General features: G+C 43.4%; 1 long non-coding RNA gene across 1 annotated transcript in view; it reads left to right on the top strand.

The window, feature by feature from the left end:
• The window catches only part of LOC111874301, a 100560-nt gene extending 90864 nt beyond the window's left edge, over positions 1-9696 (top strand). Inside the window, exon 3 of the long non-coding RNA XR_002844528.2 lies at positions 9193-9696. This is a non-coding gene — a long non-coding RNA (uncharacterized LOC111874301). The remainder of the gene's footprint in view (positions 1-9192) is intronic.
• Positions 9697-20959: the final 11263 nt, after the last annotated feature.

Here is a 20959-nt window from a genome sequence, read left to right as displayed (position 1 = left end):
TCTGGGATTTGGCACCGTGTATATGTGGTGTTAACCGACGTTTCGGAGGATCGTATCGCCTCCATCTTCAGGGTAGAAGGAAAAATATAAGAAATCCGCAAGCGAAGAGACCGTGAGAACCGGGATTTCTTATATTTTTCCTTCTACCCTGAAGATGGAGGCGATACGATCCTCCGAAACGTCGGTTAACACCACATATACACGGTGCCAAATCCCAGAAGACTGCTTTCTTCATAGTCACCGCCGTGAAAGCCTCAAATCTTACATAGTTAATTATCTTGTTCACATGAGCAGACCACACGACCACGCCCTGAGCCATATGAATCCGAATCACATACAAATACTCATCTTTCAAATCCATTTTACTATTATTTTCTATTCTGTGCCTTGGTCTCCCAAGTGGTCGCTTTCCATTAATTATTCCGGTTACTTATTAGAAGCCCAAACATTTCTCTGCTTCCTCATGAGTGCTAAGCGCTCCACTTCTTTCGCACATTTTAATTCGGCTACTTTAACAGTGTTAGATGAAGATTGCAAAGTATGAAGCGATTCTCTCAGCTGTGTTACAGTTTTCTCCTCAGGACTACGCTCTTGATCGCCCTCAACAAAGAAAGACAATAAAATTGACAGCACCTGAATAACGCCGCTGGCGGTTGTAGTACAGAGTGTTGTAACAATTGATCCATTACGTAAACTTGGCGATTCATCAGCGTGTAAGTATGTAGAACTCGACTGAATGTTATCTTCCCTGATTTAAAAGTAAGCAAAAATGTTGTATTTTGTTCCACCGTTTTTGCGCAAGGACCACACGCCACCGCACAATGTGACGGTTGCTGCGCTGTAACCTGTAATTCTGAAGATTGCCAAATCTGCGGGACCATGCTTCTGTGAATTTCATAGTTCCTCAAATTTGAAACCTGCCCATAGAGAATTCTATGAAACTACGATGAAGGCCGCCATAAATCATTTGATTCTGAAAGCACTTCATCATTATCATTAAATTCTCGTAGATAACATGTTTCGTAGTGATGAAAAAGCTATATTCCGTGGCACAGATTCTCAATCCATGGTCAGAGAATTTCAATTGAAACAAGTTTCCTGACATTTATCAGTAATTCAGAAACTATGAGTCCCCCTCCAGCCCAAGTTCATCATTCCGTCATGCGCCTGTTGCAGTTTTTGGTTGCAGTGTTGTAGCTTAGGGGCACGCGGTAGCGTATTTGGTTGAGGCACTAGGTTACAAGCCGGAAGGTCGCGGGTTCGCGTCCGGATGAGGGGATTTTTTTCAATTTACCTAAACATTCCAGTCGCACTATGACCCTGGAGTCGACTCTGCCTCTAACAGAAATGAGTGTCAGGAATATTCTTGGGCCGGCGCATAAGGCTGACAACCTTACCGCCATCTGTGAGCCAATTGTCTAGAAAATGTGGGAGCCTCGACGTCTCACAACCCTATGGGCCTCCATGGCCTGTTACAGGGATAGCTTTACCTTTTACTTACCCTTAGTGTTGCAGCCTGGTTTACAGGGCTTCTGAAGCTGCCTTAAGCTATGTATCTGTTATTGTTCTTTTTTTAATCACGCGTTTTGGAACGTACAATTATATGATCGTTAATAACTTTATTATTCGTTTAACGGCGCTTTTAATAGCTCAGGTTATGTAGAGTCAGAATATGAGGTTACATTTTATAATAATACTACTTGACGGTCATGTATGTATTCTGGAAATGTCGGACATGTTTCAAAGCACTAATTATATCACTAGTCTCTTTAAGCCAGTTTTCTATCCGTAGAAACAGAAGGTTTAGCGCCACAGAAATGAAAAGTCTTCACTGGACTCTGTTCTTCTCAAGATGAATGTAATTCGTAACCCATCATATGAAGACATTTTAATATTACCCTTGCTTCTCTGTCTCCGTCTTTCAAGTGGTCATTTTCCAAGTTCCCCACCAACTACATTTCTCGCTGGTTTCCTCACTTTCCTCAGCGTGACAACAGGAGAGAGGTAGCTACGTAACGCTTGCATTCCAATTCTCCTGTATTCATATATTTTCCTCAGACCCTTGTTTTTGGTAGAAGAAATTTAATTTCGTATTCTTTTCAAATATTATGGAATTAATATTTTACAACCATAAAACACAACCCCCTCGTTGGTGTCTCGTTGGTGTCCTTATCGTGGTGAGGGGGTTTGAGTATGCCAAGGACCCTGAGAGCTATACCAGCGGTAGCGTAGCTACTGGCAGGGCCTCCCTTGCTGGACAGGTCAAAGGGTAGGCATCAGACGAAGAGAGACACCAAAAACTGATGCCGGAAGCAGCGTCATCAGCAGCGACTTGAAGCACAGAGCAAATGATGCTCGAGATGGTTCAAGTTCGTATAGCAACAGGCGTGACCAGAGTGGTTTGAACGGCTGCTGTACTGCGATGTGGAAAGCAAATGGAAAAACTACCACATTATCACTTTTCCTGGATAGTCTCTTTCCAAAAACAGAAGATCGCATTAAGTGGAGGAACTGTTTTGGAAGAGACTGTGGACCTGTCGTCTGACAGATTACTGATGAATGAATGAAAACACAATGCTCCGCTCACGGTAGCCGAGTTGTCTAAGGCATGCACTGTTTTCGCTCTCACGGAAACGCGGATCGTGGGTTCGAATCCCACTCAGAGCATGGATGTTTAGTGTTTGTGTGTATGTGCGTTCTTCTGTGTTTGTGTACAGGTAGAGACCTTACGACGAGCCGATCACCCGCCCAAGGAGGCCTACCGAATGTTTCATGGGGGTAGGCCAGAGCCCAATTTGGGGCTGTAGCGCCAAAGGAAAAAACACAATGGCAATTAATCAATACATGTAATTAAGAGCAGTTTCTATATTTTAGAACCTTCAAAGTAAATGTCGGATGTCACAAACAGGGACTGAGTAGGGTTAACCACACCCCCTTGCTTTTTCTGGCATCTTAAATTCGCACGTCAGAGTGGGCCTGTGAAAGTATGAAACGTCCCACAGTTCTGTGAATAATATCCCAACTTGGTCTTCAAGAAGCGCAGTTTTATTCTTAATAGCATCAACATTTACTCGTTGCGCCCGGATGTACGCGTTTCGGAGTCAGAAACAAAATACAGTCACATTAGAAATAGAAAGAAGGAACTAACAAAATACTAATTTTAAAATACTTGGACTCAATCAGTTCACTACTGAAAAATATCCATTCAGGAAAGCCCTTTATCTCTCTATCTGCCTGCCTGTCTATTGCTTTACAGCCCTTTGTTGGACCTTGCTTGCTTCTTCAGTTTCTTAATCTACATACAGTCGGTAAAACTCTTTGGACGGGGGATCAGCCAATAGCAAAGCCGCTACCTGCACACACAGGCACCCATGCCTTAGACGGCGTGGCCACTGCTACAGGCTCGTTGTTTGGCAGAGGGCCATATAGAGATGTATCTGCCCCTCTGGGAGCGAGTGTGCAGCGGGAAGGTGAACAGAGTTACGCAATTTTATTTCTGATTCAGTTGAAGAGGATGAGGGTGCATGAGCAGACCACTTGGGAACTCAAAGCGCAGGTGGGAGAATACAAAAAGCAGTGCACAAGAGTGTGGACTGTATTGAAGGGACTCAAGATAGGCGTGTTACTTATTTGCCAGCCAAGTAATGCACTTTCTTAAGGAGATTACTCCTTGGAATTAGGAAGCTGCTTCTATAAGTGGAAGTCATATAAGACATCCAGACTGACTCCCTTGCGTCGTTTCCAGCCATGTGCTAGGTCAAAATGAAGTCCATTGTTTAAATATCGAAGATATGATGAACACGATGGACCGCCTCAGTGGTCTAGTGGTCAGAGTTCTTGGCTATAGATCCAGAGGACCGTGTTCGATTCCGGGGCGCTACCAGATTTTCTGAGAAGTAGTGGGTCTGGAACGGGGCCCACTCAGCCTCGTGAGGATAATTGAGGAGCTATTTCAAGGAAATAGCGGCTCCGGTCTAGAAAGCCGAAAATAACAGCCATGGGGATTCGTTGCTCTGACTACGTGACACACTCTATCCCATAAATTTGGCACTAACTTCGCCGACACGCGGCGGTCGCTCGGTCGGTATAGTTCGCTTGCGGACTGCAAGCCATGGAGTTTGTTTCTTATAGTCAAATTTAGAATCTAGCGACAGGTAGTCTCAGGTTTGAGACTCCCCACACCTAGAAGGCCAGGTCCCCGTATTTATATCGCCCAGGAACAGGGCGACCCAGTTATACCCCTCAGACACTGCGTTCTCTTTTCGTCGCCTCCTACTCACAGGGATACGGTGGAGCTCTGACCCGCCACTGCGTGGGAGTTCCCTAAACAGCGTCCACTGCTAGGTATTTGTGACTGATGTACAAGGTGTGTCCCAAAAGTCATGAAATATATATATATATTCTTTTTTTTTTTTAATTATTGATGATATCGGTACAAAGTGTTAATATTCTTCAAAGTACTGTCCATGAGCTTCTACACATTTTTTTCACAGGTGCACTAAATCAGCGATACTGACGCCTCCGATGCTCGAGCAGACTGACCTTGGGCGCGCTGTGAAGCTAAAGGCCACCCCCCGCCCCAACCCAACCGCTTCCAGCGCGCTCCGACCAGTAGNGGGAAAGAAATATATTTCATGACTTTTGGGACACACCTTGTAATGCTTTTCCTGTGAGGTACGAACTAAATTTTTGTATATTATTGAGAATAAATTCCTTATTTAAAGTGTTCGTACACAGAGTTTACCAAAAGGAATGCTAGAGTTTCACGGTAGACATTTTACTGACTGCTCAGAACACGTAGTGAAGCTGCAGTCCCTTAACTACAGCTGGGATGCGTGAGCAGCTTGTGTCATTACGATTTTCATTTCATGCATCCTGTTGTGTTATAATATACAATTTCTTTATTAAAACCGTCACAACACAACTATATTAATATAGTTGTGTTGTGACGGTTTTAATAAAGAAATATTAATATAATTGTGTTGTAACGTTTTTAATAAAGAAATTGTGTCATTACGATTACAGTGAAAATACTAACTTCATATCAATATAGTTGTGTTGTGATGGTTTTAATAAAGAAATATTAATATAGTTGTGTTGTGACGGTTTTAATAAAGAAATATTAATATAATTGTGTTGTAACGTTTTTAATAAAGAAATTGTGTCATTACGATTACAGTGAAAATACTAACTTCATATCAATATATTTTTGTTGTGATGGTTTTAATAAAGAAATATTAATATAATTGTGTTGTAACGTTTTTAATAAAGAAATTGTGTCATTACGATTACAGTGAAAATACTAACTTCATATCAATATATTTTTGTTGTGATGGTTTTAATAAAGAAATATTAATATAATTGTGTTGTGATGGTTTTAATAAAGAAATATTAATATAGTTGTGTTGTGACGGTTTTAATAAAGAAATTGTGTCATTACTATTACAGTGAAAATACTAACTTCATATCTGTTTTAGTTCCTGAGCTGAAAGTGCTTGAAATGTTTACATTCTGTATAAGACTTCTATTATCTATAAATTCGAGGTTTAGGTCCCCAGTAATGCATGTAACAGTGACTCTGGGGGCTGACGGGATATCCACCATGGACACGAGTCAGTGGATATCTTCTCATACGACCAGGAGCGAGATAAAGTAATTACTACGTGTGTAATAACACACCACGCCGACAAACACGAGGACGGCTGATGTCCTTCAGTGCTTTCCACCCATTAGTACGAGAGTAAAGAGGAACGTGGAAGGAGGGGGAATAACAAAAATAAATTAAGACTTCGAGCTGCATATGTTATTTCCTAATGTGAGCACTGAATGTATGTTTAAAAACAAGCATGGCATAGAAGGTTTGGAACACCAGCGGTTCTTGCACGTCTTCGAAGAATGCCCTCATGTTTTACATGCAACTAAGAGTGAGCCTTCGTATGAACGCCATATTATCCATACAGCCGTTCTCTTGTTTAGCAGTTTGTTCGAGCAGCTGCAATACATGTATTTTAAATATGATCTTTGTTAAAAAATTAAATTCAGATATAATTGTCGGTGTAGAATAATCGTACAGACACAATATGAATTCATATTGATTAATGACGCAATTCAGAAGATAAATAATATTCGTATACGGCTGAAGATGACCCAAGAAAATGGTCGAAACATGTAGCGATACCACCAACAACCAATAAGAACAAATGTTGACACAGTAGTNGGAAATGTCCTGAATTTGGCTCAGTGGTCCCCTTGGGACATGAGGTCCTTTTACGTGCCGTAAAGCTACGACACGGGACCCACGTTACCCCTAGACTACGGAGGCCGCTTACAGGTACAGTTACATTACTGCTCAGATGACGCAGTGTATTTCGTTAAATCCATAATCATTATAGTCAAAATCGTCAAAATATATTTCTGAAATTGTATGTCATTTGCAGATATTTAGTTGGATGAGTTGTTTCTTTAAGAAATGAATTTAGATTAAATTCGAGCCAAGCTGTATATATAAATTGCACTTCCTTGAAGTCATAATAACAATTTTTACTTCAAATACTGTATTTCATTCCCAATACAAGAATTAAAATGATACCTACATGAACAGAAATAAACGTGTATATGAGTTATGTCACGAGCCAGTACTTATTGAACATATACATTTATTGCGGATTCTGCAGGTCGTGTGGCAAGAAAATATTGCATTAGAATTGTTTGATAAGAGTCCCCAGTTTGCATTTTTGCCTGTGATACAGATAGAGCTCGGGAGGCGGAGAAATTTGGTGCGAAATCCGGAAAGGAATGTGATATAAGTTGGCTGGTTTGGAGCAGTTAAAGCATGATGGGGGGGTGGCCGGTGTGAACTGAGCCAACATTGCTTGAATCTGCTCATTTAATCTGGCAGCTTCGGTACTGTCTGAAAAAAGTGCATACACTCAATAAAATGTGTATAATTTTACATTTTGCTTATGCGTTAGATTTATATTTGAAGCCCTGAACAGAAGGCAGAAGACTTTCAATTGTCTATGCTGCTAGACGTAAACATGAAGAGGGCTCAACCCGAAACTTACGTTCCCCCAAAACTCTTCATCAGAAGTTACATAAAATTACTGAACACCCTATCATGCATTTTAAACCCATGTCATTAACTGTATGGACCGTTATGTTCATGGATTGAAAGTAAAGAACACGGGTTCTATTCCTGCAGGAATAAGAGATTTTTCCTTTAGTTCTGAGGCCCACAGAGAATCATATTCACTGGGTAACGAGGGGTCTTTACCCATGCGTAAAGTGACCAGGTTTTGAAGATGACCACTCTCATCCATTGCCGAAATAAAGATCCGTATAACTATATACTCACGCGGTAGCGTAGTTAGTTGAGGCACTATGCTACAAGCCGGAAGGTCGCGGGATCGAATCCCGATGAGGTGTATTTTATCAATTGACCCAACCCTTCCAGCCGCACTATGGCTGGAGTCGACTCACCCTCTAACAGAAATGAGCACCAGGAATATTTTTGGGGGGTAAAGGTCGGTCGGTGCGTAAGGCTGACAACCTTGTCGCCATCTATGAGCCGACTGTCCGGAAAATGTGGGAACCTCAACCTCACAACCCTATGGGCCTCCACTGCCCGTTACAGGGTGACGTTTGCTTTTACTGTTTTGCTTTTATAGCTATATAATCACTCAGCCATACGTGTTTATGGGTGGTGCTTAATTAAGCACAAGGGATTTGCTTTCGTCAGTAACTATTGAAACATGGCAGCAGTGCGAGTTGATACAGTGGGAAAAATACTAGCACCATTCAGTGCTCTGTGATAAACATAATGTCTCTAGAAATGTGTGTCCCCATTGGACATTGACAAAGCATGTGGAGATACGGAACAGCCCCGATCTCCTGCACTCTTACGTATGGACACGCTCAGGAACAATAAGTATGCTAGAAGATGCTGAGGCTTGTGTGGTTATGTGACTAACAGCATGTTCCCTCAAGTGAGTCATTCCATTAGCGTGGCCTTGTTAACATCTGATGGTCGGCATTCTGGACATGGCTATATCTCATAATAATGAGCTAATAATGCCTGTACGCTAATGTTACGGAAATAGGTGAATTATGTGTGCATGCATTTTCAGGATTGTTTTGTAGCCTATTTTCCTGTCCTCTCGCTCCCACTTTGCAGCATAGGGCTGATTTCTCAGTTTCATGATCATTTTACAGACGGTAGGACTCCTTGGATGAGTGATCAGCTCACCGCAAGACCGCTACCTAAACACAGAATAAACGAATACACACAGCAAACATCCGTGCCTTGTGTGGGATTCGAACCCACGATCCCGACTTCCGAACGAGCGAAGACAGTTCATGCCTTAGAACGCTCGGCTACCGTGACCAGCTTTGTAGCCTATCATCATCATCAGTAATCTGTCAAGACGACAGGTCCACAGTCTCTTCCAAAACAATTCCTCCATTTAATGCGATCTAGAGCTTTCTCCTTCAAATGACAGTATCCTCTTCCGTCCCCAAGGTCATCCAGCATCTTCTTACGTTTTCTTCCTCGTCTTCTTGTCACTTCTATCCGCCCCTCTATCTTTCCTTCAATAACTTCTTTTAGAAGGCAGTTTCTGCGTAAAACATGACCAATCCAATTAGCCTTCCGTTTTCTTATTTCGTGTAGGATATTCCTCTGCTCACTGACTCAATTAACACTTCTTCATTTCTCACATAATCGGTCCAACTGTTTGTAGTCTATATTCAGGTTTATTAAGTAATTCGGAAGGATAATTCAACATCGCAACAGGTAAGACTCTTTCCGTTTACACATCAGTAAACCATTGGCAAATATAAAATGCTGAGAAGTTGTATAGTATATGCAAACACAGTTTGTGTGGAACAGTTGTTGTACGTATGCAATTACTGGTAGGGATGAAGCTCTGACACCTTCCTCCTAAAAGCCTTGCCTTCTCTAGCGAGGTTCCCTGCAGAACTGTTTATTTCATTTTAGAGAGACTGACGAAAACTTGTCAGGATTTGAAAACCCAGTATTACAGTTTATAACCGATAAATGTTTGCGGTTTGAAAACAAATTTGTGTTCTAAGAGCAACAAGGGAAATAATGATAAATATATTTCCAAGAATTCTCATGAAGAGTTAAAGACATAGTATAACATTTTAAAACAGGTTTTATTATTTCTGTTTCAGATTTTACAGCGCCTTAATATCTCCAGCTTCAGGAAAGGATGACACATGAAAAGGCTGGAGAAATTGACACTGGCGATTATCGTTTAAAACTATTTTACGGTTCTCTAAAATTGTTTTCCTGTGAACTGAGTGGGTTCATATTTCTTGGAATCCTGTGCTTGTGTGCTGTTTTATACTTTCCTAGGTTTTCAGTGATTATTTAACGAATTTCTGTTGCCAGTGTAGCGGCTGCGAGCAGTCATATTGGTGCGTATGTAATGAAGCCTTTGTTATTCTGTTCGAAACCCGTATACCTCGCTACGAATTGCAAACGTGATCACGTCAGCCACTTCCTGACTGTTGATGCAAGGCGCCATTTATATTACTGTCATTCAGACTTGTAGGGATGATTACGAGGCAATTTGAAACTCCTTAGGCCTGTCGGATAGACCGCCCCTGTGGTCTAGTGGCCAGAGTTCCTGGCTACAGATCCAGAGGTCCGGGTTCGATTCCCGGCGCTACCAGATTTCCTGAGAAGTAGTGGGTCTGGAACGGGGTCCACTCAGCCTCGTCATGATAATTGAGGAGCTGTTTGAAGGAAATAGCGGCTTCGGTCTAGAAAACCGATATTAACTGCCGTGGGGATTCGTTGCGCCGACCACATGACACCCTCTATCCGCTAAATTTGGCACTAACTTCGCCGACAAGCGGCGGTCGCTCTACTTAAATGTTTTTGCGAAAGCTTCATGAAATAATTACGCAGTAAGAAAATCATGCCTTTGCATTATTTCAGTGATTTCATATACGAAATCCGTGCTCATCATTGATGAGCGAATTTAACTTTTCTTCGTACCACATGAATGGGCCGAGGGGTCGGAGTTCGAGTCCCGGTAGGATGAATTTTCCATTCTCCACGTCGTTCAGACTGGCGATGGGATTTACCCAGCCTCTTATCCAGTGGGTAAGGGGGGAAGGGGTAAAAGCGGCAGTGCGTGAAGTTGACTGCTCACTTCCAGCTAGTCCCGAGGTCAAGAAAGTGTGAGTCTATACATCCACTCCCCCATACGCCTTCATGGCGTAGTGCTTAATTAATTAAGTACATGGACAACTCACCTTTTATCTTACCATATAAATATGTTGAAATTCAAATCTATCTTTATCTGATTTCTGCGCAAAATTTTGTTCATGACTTGGAACACCACGCCTAGTTCCCCTTCGAGACGCGAGAGCAAAGCGGAGCAGTAGTCCGTTGCTGACCTTCTGACCTGTAGACCTGGGTTTGCTTTCGAGCTCCGAAGGGAATCAGGGCTGTAATCTGATCCGACTGTTTCAGTTTTATCGCACAAGAAACACGAAGTTTCTCCACTACAAAGGCCAGCTTCCTAATGCAGTTCAGGAAAACAATCGCTGTTTATTCTGAGAATAATGTCAAACACATAAGTAATACCTTCTATAGGAAAAGTACAGCAATTTTAATGTTAAAGCAGGTCGTTGATGTATTAACCAACATACTTTAAGAAGTGTGCGATCTAACATTTTTGGATATAGTGAACATCTGATTCAGATACTTAGGAAGTGTCATTTGTGACGAAACTGATTGGTGTGGTTCGCTTCAACGTGCACCCGTTCATTCCACCATATTGTCTGTCCGCATGAACTCCTGGAGAGTCACGAACGGTTTCTCATGTAATCTGACATGTGAGAATTTTACTCAAAGCTGTCGCTAGATTCTGAATTTCGCTACAAAAAACAAACTCCATGGCCTGTAGTCCGCAAACGAACTATACCGACCGAGCGACCGTCGCTTGTCGGCGAAGTTAGTGCCAACTTCTGCGGATAGAGGGTCTCGCGTGGTCAGCGCAACGGATCCTCACGGCCGTTAATTTCAGTTTTCTAGACCGGAACCGCTATTTCCTTGAAATAGCTCCTCAGTTATCCTCACGAGAATGAGTGGACCCCGTTCCAGACCAACTACTTCTCAGAAAATCTGGCAGCGACGGGAATCGAACCCGGAACTTCTGGATCTGCGACCAGGAACTGTAATCACTAGACCACAGAGGCTAGAATTTGAAATTCTAAATACTCCATGTAATTTGAGATACCAACATGTACTATTCAAACGATGGATATTAGTAAAGTAACGTAACGTCAACAAGATTGGTTGGAATGCACTTAGTACAGTTCCCAACTGAATTCCTTTCAGCTCATTAAGCTTGCTTGCGGCCGGTTTGTGAACGGCATTTCAGCAGAACAGAGTGTCAGTATGTTTCTGCCATACTTGGGAAGTTCATTTGTGACCGCCAAACACGGTTAATAATCTGTACGGTAGAATAATGTAATACAAAGACGTTACATGCCTAATTTCGTCAAATTTGAGTAAGGGTTTAGGGGGCATGCGGTAGCGTAGTTGGTTCAGGCGCTAAGCTACAAGCCGAAGGCCTCCCCATAAGCTGAAGCCGTTAGTCGCTGGTTTCCCACCGCGGCGGCCCGGGTTCGATCCCGGGTCTGGTCAAGTGGGATTTGTGGTGAACAAAGTGGCGCTGGGGCAGGTTTTCTCCGAGTACTTCCCCTGCCAATCTTCATTCCACCAAATTCTCCATCATCATAATCACCCGGGCAGGCTACAATAGGCCAATCAGTGACCTCCCTGCAGAGTGGACCCAGTTGGACTCCACCCCCCACTAAGTGAATTTAAAAAAAAAAGCTACTAGCCGGAAGGTCTCCGGTTCGTATCTCGATGAGGTAATGATTTTTTTTTCTATTGACCTAATTCATCCAACCGCACAAAGGTCCTGTAGGCGACTCAGCCTCTAACAGAAATGAGTACCAGGAATCTTCCTGGGAGGTAAAGGGCAGCCGGCGCGTAAGGCTGACAAACTTACGGCCATTTGTGAGCCGATTGCCTGGATAATGTGGGAACCTCGACGTCTCACAACCGTATGGGCCTTCACGGCCTGTTACAGGGATAGTTGTGCCTCTTTTCACCTAGACTCTGTGATCGGTCAGTATTGCCAAAACCCTAAGTTGGTGCAGAAATTATGCAAGGATCTCTTATGCCGAATTTAACAAAAGTTGCTAAGTTTTATTAACAGAGCCAGATGGGCCTCTAGTAGGTGAATGCGTAAGATGCCATCAACAAAGCTGGCTGCTGGATGGGTCGCATTCCTGCTTGTTGTTTCCGAGGTCTTGGCTTAAAACCTTGCCTCAGTTTCTGGCTACGCTAACTGAGGACTTTCCTGGCTGCCCCAGGTCCTCCGGTTCCTGGAGGATGTCCGTACCTCATCTCAAAATGGGTCATAACCGCGTCTTTCAATATACCGTTTGTTCATTCTTCGGTAATTAGTTTGTCATTAGACGATATAAACTGAATGATTTCAAGCGTCGTTAAATAAACCAATAAGAGTTCAGTTCACTTCCTTCTTTAGTGTTTGGCAACAGCAAGCCGCTTATATTAATAACTATAATAACAATGAAAATAATATTACAATACATAACAGCTGTTGAAACACGCAACATCCAATTCTACTGTTAATCACTCCCCTAACCTTACCTTATCCAACTAAGTAACCTACGTAAAGATAAAGGTAAATGTATCGTGTGACAGTCCATGAAGGCCCATAAGGTTTTGAGACGTCGAGGCTTCCACATTTTCTCTAGACAATCGGCTCACAGATGGCTGTGAGGTTGTCAGCCTTACGCGCGGCCGCGCTTTACTCCCCAGGAGAATTATATAATTAATTCCTGGTACTCACTTCTGTTAGAGGCTAAGTCGACCCCAGGGCCATAGTGCGGCTGGAAGGATTAAATAAATTGAGAAAATCCACCGCATCGGGACTCGAACCAGCGACCTCCCGGCTTGTAGCGTAGTGCCTCGGCCAACGACGCTACAGCGTGGCTCCAGTACTTACGTACTTAATATTTGCATAAACCCTTCAATACTGTGATGACAAAACCAATCGAAAGTTAGGCGTATCTTCTGCTGCCTGTCGCTCTCGCAGTTCTTATTCATTCGCTCTAGAGCAGTGAGACCGCGCGCGGTAAATTATTTGTTCTGTAAAACGAGGGCCTGGTATAATTGATGCCAGGGCCCGGCCTTTGAGAAACTCTGGTTTAGAGCGCTTTACCAAAATGTATAGAGCACAGTGACGTCACCCTAAGCGTGCACTAGCCTGTTATTTTCTATTTACAGTCTCAAATCCATCCTTCCCGTGTGCAGCGGACCTGCCATCTGGTGGAACCTCTATACAAACGGAACAGCGATGAACAGTATAATTAAATGTTATACCCAAATATGCAGTTTAAATGACAACTGGAGGCGCAAAGGTAGAGACTGCTTGAGGTATCTGACCGTAAATGGGAGAATAATATTAAAATGGATCTTAGATAAATATGGCGTGAGAGTGTAGGCCGAAGACAAGGTCCAAGAGAAGAGTTATGTTAATACGAAAATTAAACATATTATAGCAGAGAAACTAATGACCAGCTGAGGAACAACTTCCAGAGGAACCTGGCGACGTGGAGGTAGCTGTAGTCCTGTGTTTATGTCTTGAAGGCGGGGATTATTGTTACCGATTATAAATAATTTCTTAATTGTAACAGTGCAACTATTTTTATGGGACAGCAAAATAGTTGACTAGAATGACGTCACCTCGCTGTGATTTTTGTGCTGTATATTCTAAGGATAATCGCGATTTTGCTTAGCCCTTTTATCGTCAGTAGGGACAGCACCTTCCAGTTCGTTACACCAAACCTTTTCGTTTGTTTGTTTGTCTAGGTCCATTCCTATCTGTGTGGTACTGATTCCTTCCCTGGCTGTCTTCTCACCATGGCCCTTCATCTCATTGTTTCAGGCAGTGGTTCACAAATCGTATTACTCCGGGGCTCCCTTGGTATGAGTGTAAAAATCTGAGACCCCCCCCCCCAAAATCAATCCTTTTACCGAACTTAAAGCCGTTGAAATTCAGTAGCAGTTCGGAAGATGTCTTTATGCTAAATACCGTATTTACGCATGTATAGGCCGCACATTTTTTGCCAAAAATTCAAGAGGAAAACTGGGGTGCGGCTTATATTCGAATTATTCGAAATCGCACTTCATTAAAAAAAAATTATAGTCATAATTAGTAATACAGAGTGTTCTACTCCTGAAATAATATTCCAAGAAAATTATTTTTCCTATAATTTCTGTCTGAAAATTGTGCTGCGGCCTATACACGCACGCGTAAATACGGTATCACTTTTCGGCAACCAGTAGGTAGGAGCAATGCCGAATCTCACGTGCAAAAGGAAGCTACCGACGTACAAGATTAAAATAAATGAAATAAAGATACAAATAATCCAGGGGCACGCAGTGGCGTAGTTGGTTGAGACACTATGCTACAAGCCGGTTGGTCGCGGGATCGAATCCCGATGAGGTGAATTTTTTCAGTTTACGTAATCCTTCCAGCCGCACTGTGGCCCTGGGGTCGATTCAACCTCTATCAGAAATGGGTACCAGGAATATTCTTGGGGGTAAAGGGCGGCCGGCGCGTAGGGCTGGCAATCATGCCGCTATCTGTGAGCCGATTGTCTAGAAAATGCGGGAACCTCAACATCTCACAACCCTGTGGGCCTCCACGGCCTGTTATAGGGATACTTTTACTTTTTTCTTTTTACAAATAATCCAGAATTTTCAACCACAACCACCAGACCTTATACTTTCGTGTAGTATACGACTTAATTAATTAATTAATCAATCAATCACACATCACGCCATGAAGTCGTAAGAGGGAGTGGAGTCACACCTCTGTTGAGTGTTGAGGTTACGTATGTGTATAAATATTTTTAAGGCACAACACTACGTCGTAATTTCACTCATTCAAGAAACAAGTTCGATTCCAGAATTTTCAGAAGGTTACAACTTGCGAAATTTTGTGAGAAGTAGTGGGTCTGGAATGGGGTCCACTCAACCTCATGAGGATAATTGAGGATCTGTTTGAAGGAAATAGCGGCTCCGGTCGGGAAAACCGAAATTAACGGCAGTGGAGATCCGTTGCGCTGACCATGCGACACCCTCTGTCAGCAAAAGTGGCCACTAACTTCGCCGACAAGCGGCGGTCGCTCGGTCGGTATAGTTCACTTGCGGACTTGAACCATTAAACCTTATTTGAACCCCCCCCCCACGTTTATTTCTCCCTTCTGCTCTCCAATTTCAGACCGCTCTGAACAGGAAATGCAGCAGATGGGTGTTTATCTGCGTGGACTTCCGTTCAAACGTATTCTATTGCCAGCTATCTGGACTCCGTCTATTGTCTGGTGTTTTAAAATAGAACACGTTTCGGCAGCTAGATTTTCTCCGTTCTACAGGTGAGTAGTACCTACTCTTTAGGGTCCAACAGAAACTTCAAACCCCTATCAACGGACCTGGCTCTGCGATCAGCCCTATCCTGAGGAAAGAACTGATTATGTATCCCTTTCTTGAGGAAGGGAGCAGATGCAGCTACCGAAAAGTTGACATCACACGAAGAGTGAAGCCAGAAAACTAGTGATGCCAAGCGGAACGCACTATCGGCCGACTCTTTGCAACTGGTTTACATTTTAAATAGCTTAACTAGGTTCTTTGTCATGTTACATTCTGTAAAACATTAAACATTTTACGAAAATCGCAAAGAACGTTGAAAGAAACTGGCTTCTGCCTCTGTGAGCTCTTCCCTTAGGACGCAGGAAATGGTGTTCCAGAGTTTAGTCCTCCAACCGGTGTGTCAGAACATAATATTGAAGGAAGAAATTCATCTATACAAAACTCTCCCCCCCCCATTTTAACTCTCACTCCGGTCTGAGAACCTCTTCTTTTCACATTTCCTTCTGTATGTCCGTCAAAGCGTCACACTTCCCCCACTACGACCAACTGTGGCCCTAAGGGGGCGGGGAAGGGTTGCATCCGTAGACCACCCACGATGGCGGAAATCCTAGGGTTTGTGGGCGCGAAGTTAAAAAAGAGTGCTCCCCCCTCCGCACCGAGCTGTCATTCCGTCCATCCGCACGACCACCCAGGAAGCCTCGTGTCTGCTACGTAAGGACCACACAAGAAGCACGCGCTCACAGACTGGCCTGCCACAAGGGCCTAACCGACATCTGAAGCACACAGAACAGTAGCATTCTGAAGAAGCTAATAGTTCCCGGTTCGACTCCCACAGGACGTTTCTTAGTCTCTACATGTGAATGCCGAGGCTTAAGTAACTACAAATATCAACTAAGTCGATGGCCAATGAAAACGACTGAAAATGTCGTTATCCAGGGCGTGCAGAACTTGACACAGCCTAGAAACACTTCGGTCCTCTGCATATAAACTCACAGTCTGATTACTACACATGTTCTCTTTCCCTCAAGTTTCCTCACAAAAATTCTGATAAAATCTCTCATTTCACTCCCCTATGTGATAGTGCTAAATTGCTTAATTATTTAAGCACAAGGACAAATTTTCCTTTTACCCCCTCCTCGTTCTAAATGCCCACCTGCCTCATCCCACTAGATTTGAAGTTTCTAACAGTATTAGATGACTCAGAATGTGTGCAGTCACTAGGTAACGGCCGTAACACCGAAGAATTGTACTTCAGTACCTGGCATGGAAAAGATAAATATTTTCCTCTTCACAGCATCCAGACTGGCTCTGATGTCCACCCAATCTTCTATCCAATGAATACCAGAGACTGTTTCCCCGGGAGTAAAGCGGTCGGGGAAGGAAGCTAACCCTTCACCTACATCTAATGCAGACCTGCACCTCCCATAAGACACAGTGGCGCGATACTGCAATAACCTCAGCGAAAAATGTACCTTTCTTTGGAATATTAGATCGTCGTTACAAAGTTGTATTACCAAGCCATTCCTCTACGTCAGCTGTTACAGAATAGGCTGTCTAGTCTGTTCGGAATTAGTAGATACGGTGGCCACATATCAGCCACGTTGGGCAGGAGGATGTGTCCATCACACGGCCGATGACTTCATGGGACAACGTGACTACAGTGTATACCATAGCTCCGAGCGGGGTTCGAAGCAGCAACCCTAATGTTCGAAATCTCTTGTATACCTAGACAGCAACCAAGGACCGCCTCTGTGGTCTTGTAATCAGAGCTCCTGGCTACAGATCCAGAGATCCCGGGTTCGATTACCTGCGCTACCAGATTTTCTGAGAAGTAGTGGGTCTGGAACGGGGTCCAGTCAGCCTCGTGGGGATAACTGAGGAGCTGTTTCAAGGAATTAGCGGCTCAGATCTAGAAAACCGAAATTAACGGCCGTGGGGATTCGTTGCACTGACCGCGCGACACAATCTATCCGCTAAAGCTGGCACTAACTTCGCCGACAAGCGGCGGTCACTCAGTTGGTATAGTTCGCTTGCGGGTTACAGGCCACGGAGTTTGTTTTTGTTTGTTTAGACAGCAGCCAAGAAAATAAAAGTTTATAAATTGAGTGGTAGCAAGCGTAACCCAAAATTAATCTGCTCTTAATTTCTTCATGAATGAAATTTCGAATTTCGTACTTTTTGTGTTGCAAGAGAGAAAAAAATGGCCGTCACTGGATCCTGTCTTCTGTTAACAGGATCTAGTTCACAGTCTTAATTTTTTTAAATTACACATTTTAATGTTATTCTTCCTCCGTAGCCCAAGTTTCTGAAATGATCTCTTTTCTTCAGTTTATAAGACTAAATATTGTATGTATGTAGTTAGTTTTCATTGAATTTTTTCAATTGATCCAACCCTTCCAGCCGCACTATGGCCCTGGGGTCGACTCAGCCTCTAACAGAAATGAGTACCAGGAATTAACAAAATAATTTTCCTGGGGAGTAAAGCGCGGCCGGCACGTAAGGCTGACAACCTTACCGCCATCTGTGAGGCGATTGTCTAGATAATGTGGGGGCCTCAACGTCTCACAACCCTATGGGCCTTCACGGCCTGGTACAGGGATAGCTTTACTTTTACTTATGTATGTAGTTCTGACGCGTGCTACAAGTCCCGTCCGTTTCGTCTTCCTTGACTGTACAAATTGTACAGGCGTGAGTGTAAGTTATGGAAGTTGGCCAGAGTTTGATGGTTGAGGTACTGATAATATCTTTTGTAGGATTTAGGCATAATTTATTGTTTAATGACCTATACTTCCAAGTAAAGGTAAATAAAAGTCGTCCCTGTACCCCAGCGCTGAAGGAGGTGCCGAAAGTGAGGCACTGTACGGACGGCTGTGATCAGCTTCGCGTTCCAGTCGCTTTAATCCGTAAGAAATTGCAGTCAGCATCCATGACAAGAATCGAAAGGGACCCCTGGCCATACTGGACGTAATGGCGAACAGGAAGATTCCTACTTTTGTCAGAAATTGAGTCCCAGTCACCCAGAATGTAACCAGTCCAAGTTTTCCACTTTATGGAGGATTAAGGGAATTCTGGGCCTAATTATAAGACACCTCATTTCGGTAAAGTTTATTGAATGAACAATTCATTGGCATTGTTATCCCTGGGGTGAGACAATCCACTTGGTACTGCGGCCATTGCTGGCCTATTGTACCAGCCCCAGTACCACTTTGCCCACCACAAATCCCATATGACCTGACCTGAGCCTCCGCGGTGGGAAGCCGGCTACTAACCGCCTGAGCTTCTCATTGTCGCGTTGAGAGTGTGGGCCAGAGAGGGAGCAGCGGTCGCATTCTGAAGTTGGATTTTGTTAAGAGATATTTTAATATCACAGATCTGAGACGTAGCCTGAAGCAGCGTACAGTTATGGCACATATCGGGTCGAGACACCATGGTTTTCTTCATTCCCTCCAGCCACATACTAGGATAGTACCTCAAATTAGGCCACGATCATTTCTTTCCACATCCTTTCTAATCCACTCTTCACTAATCCTACCATTCGAAGCTGTATAGTCTAGCTACTGACAGCGTCGTTAAACAAACCGTATACAAATAAATAAATTGCGTTTCACAGAAATGAAGGAGACTTAAACGTATCTTCCTCTTGTTCCCGCTTTCCTTACTTTCTTCTTCTTTTGTCCTCTTCCTCCATCTTTATCTGCTTCACTTTCTTCCTTTACTTTCTGGCCTTGCTCTTTCCTCTAAACTAGACTGAACTCCGTGGCTTTTAGTCCGTAAGCGAACTATACCGACCGAGCGACCGCCGCTTGTCGGCGAAGTTAGTGCCAACTTCAGCCGATAGAGGGTGTCGCGTGGTCAGCGCAACGGATCTCCACGGTTATTAATTTCGATTTCTAGACCGGAGCCGCTGCTTTTACATTCAAGTAGCTCCTCAGTTATCCTCACGAGGCTGAGTGTTTTCCTAATCTCAGCTCCCCTTCACAAGCGTGCATCCAGGGTCTCAAGGAAACTGAATCCGGATTAATTAATTCTAAAGTTATTTAACTACGCTGTTTCAACCGTAGAGTTTGTACAGTCTCGAAGACGGAGAATTCATAATAAATAAATTGTATGTGAGGATAAGGAGAGAGGCAGCTGTAGTCAAATTAAGGCATTGTCCTGCCATTAGCCCGGGTGGGCCTTCTCGGCCCTTGCACCGCGACCTACAGTGATTAATTGTGCTTACCCTTTTAGCCTGAGAAACTGAGTGAGCGCGGATAGTCGAGATTTTGAGTGAGATTCCGGAGCCTTGCTGCTACGCCAGCCTGCTCCATATGGACAGAGACGAGCAAACCCCATCTGCAGCGATTCCAATTGAAGTAACCTTGGGATATTTGTATTCTAAAGAAAGGATGGAAAACGAAATATACGAAGAAAGCTAAGAAAAGATGAATTTGAAGGCCAATGGAAAAAAAAATGTAGACTAACAGTTTGTGTACATAAGTGTGTGTAAATAAATTCCATGGATATGTGAGCGCTGCTGCAGAGTATATTTACTGCTATTCAAATATTCTTAAAAGTTGCCAATTTCAAAGAAATCACGTTCTCTTGTCTAAACACTGGGCCACGAGGACTGACCCTTGTTGCAAGGATGGTTCAGGAAAAGTTTTAAGGTATCTGTTCTCGCTTCGGTCGGATTTATCCTGAAAAACTCCAGCTCTACCATTGAGATAAAGATATTTATCTCCCCACTTCCCATCTAAAAACGTAGGAGAATAACTGAACTGTACTTGTATATGGTTTGTATGTTTATGAGACATGGGTAGTAGCGCACAGCGCGCGGTGCTCAGGGCGCATATGCATGAAGGAGGGAAGGAAGGAAGGAAGGAAAGACAAAAGTACGCAGTTAACAGCTGCATAATTTGTACTCTTCCTCAGATATTATGATGGTGATCAAATCGACGTGGATGAGATGGACAGACACGTAGCACGCATGGGTAAGACGAGATATGCATGCAAAATATTAACTCGAAATCACTAATGGAATGAATCACTTTAGAGGCGTAGGCATCAATGGGAAATGTTACTAAAATATACCTTGAAGTAAGGGAGTAAGGGTTTGAATTGGGTTTTAGTGATAAAAGTAAAGTAAAATAAAGCTATCTCTGTAACAGGCCGTAGAGGGCCATAGGAGTGTGAGGTGTCGAGGTCCCCACATTTTATAGACAGTCTGCTCATAGATGGCGCAAAGGTTGTCAGCCTTACGCACCGGCCGCCCTTTACCCCAGGAAAATTCCTGGTACTAATTTCTGTTAGAGGCTGAGTCGACCACAGGGCCATAGTGCGGCTGGAAGAATTAGGTCCATTGAAAAAATTCACCTTGTCGGTACTCGAACCAGCGATCTTCCGGCTTGTAGCATAGTACTTCAACCAACTATACTACCGCATGCCCCCTTATATATATATATATATATA

This window comes from Cryptotermes secundus, unplaced genomic scaffold (genome assembly GCF_002891405.2).
Source record: "Cryptotermes secundus unplaced genomic scaffold, Csec_1.0 scaffold2042, whole genome shotgun sequence".
Lineage (NCBI taxonomy): Eukaryota > Metazoa > Arthropoda > Insecta > Blattodea > Kalotermitidae > Cryptotermes > Cryptotermes secundus.
This window is presented reverse-complemented; position numbering and strand designations above follow the sequence as displayed.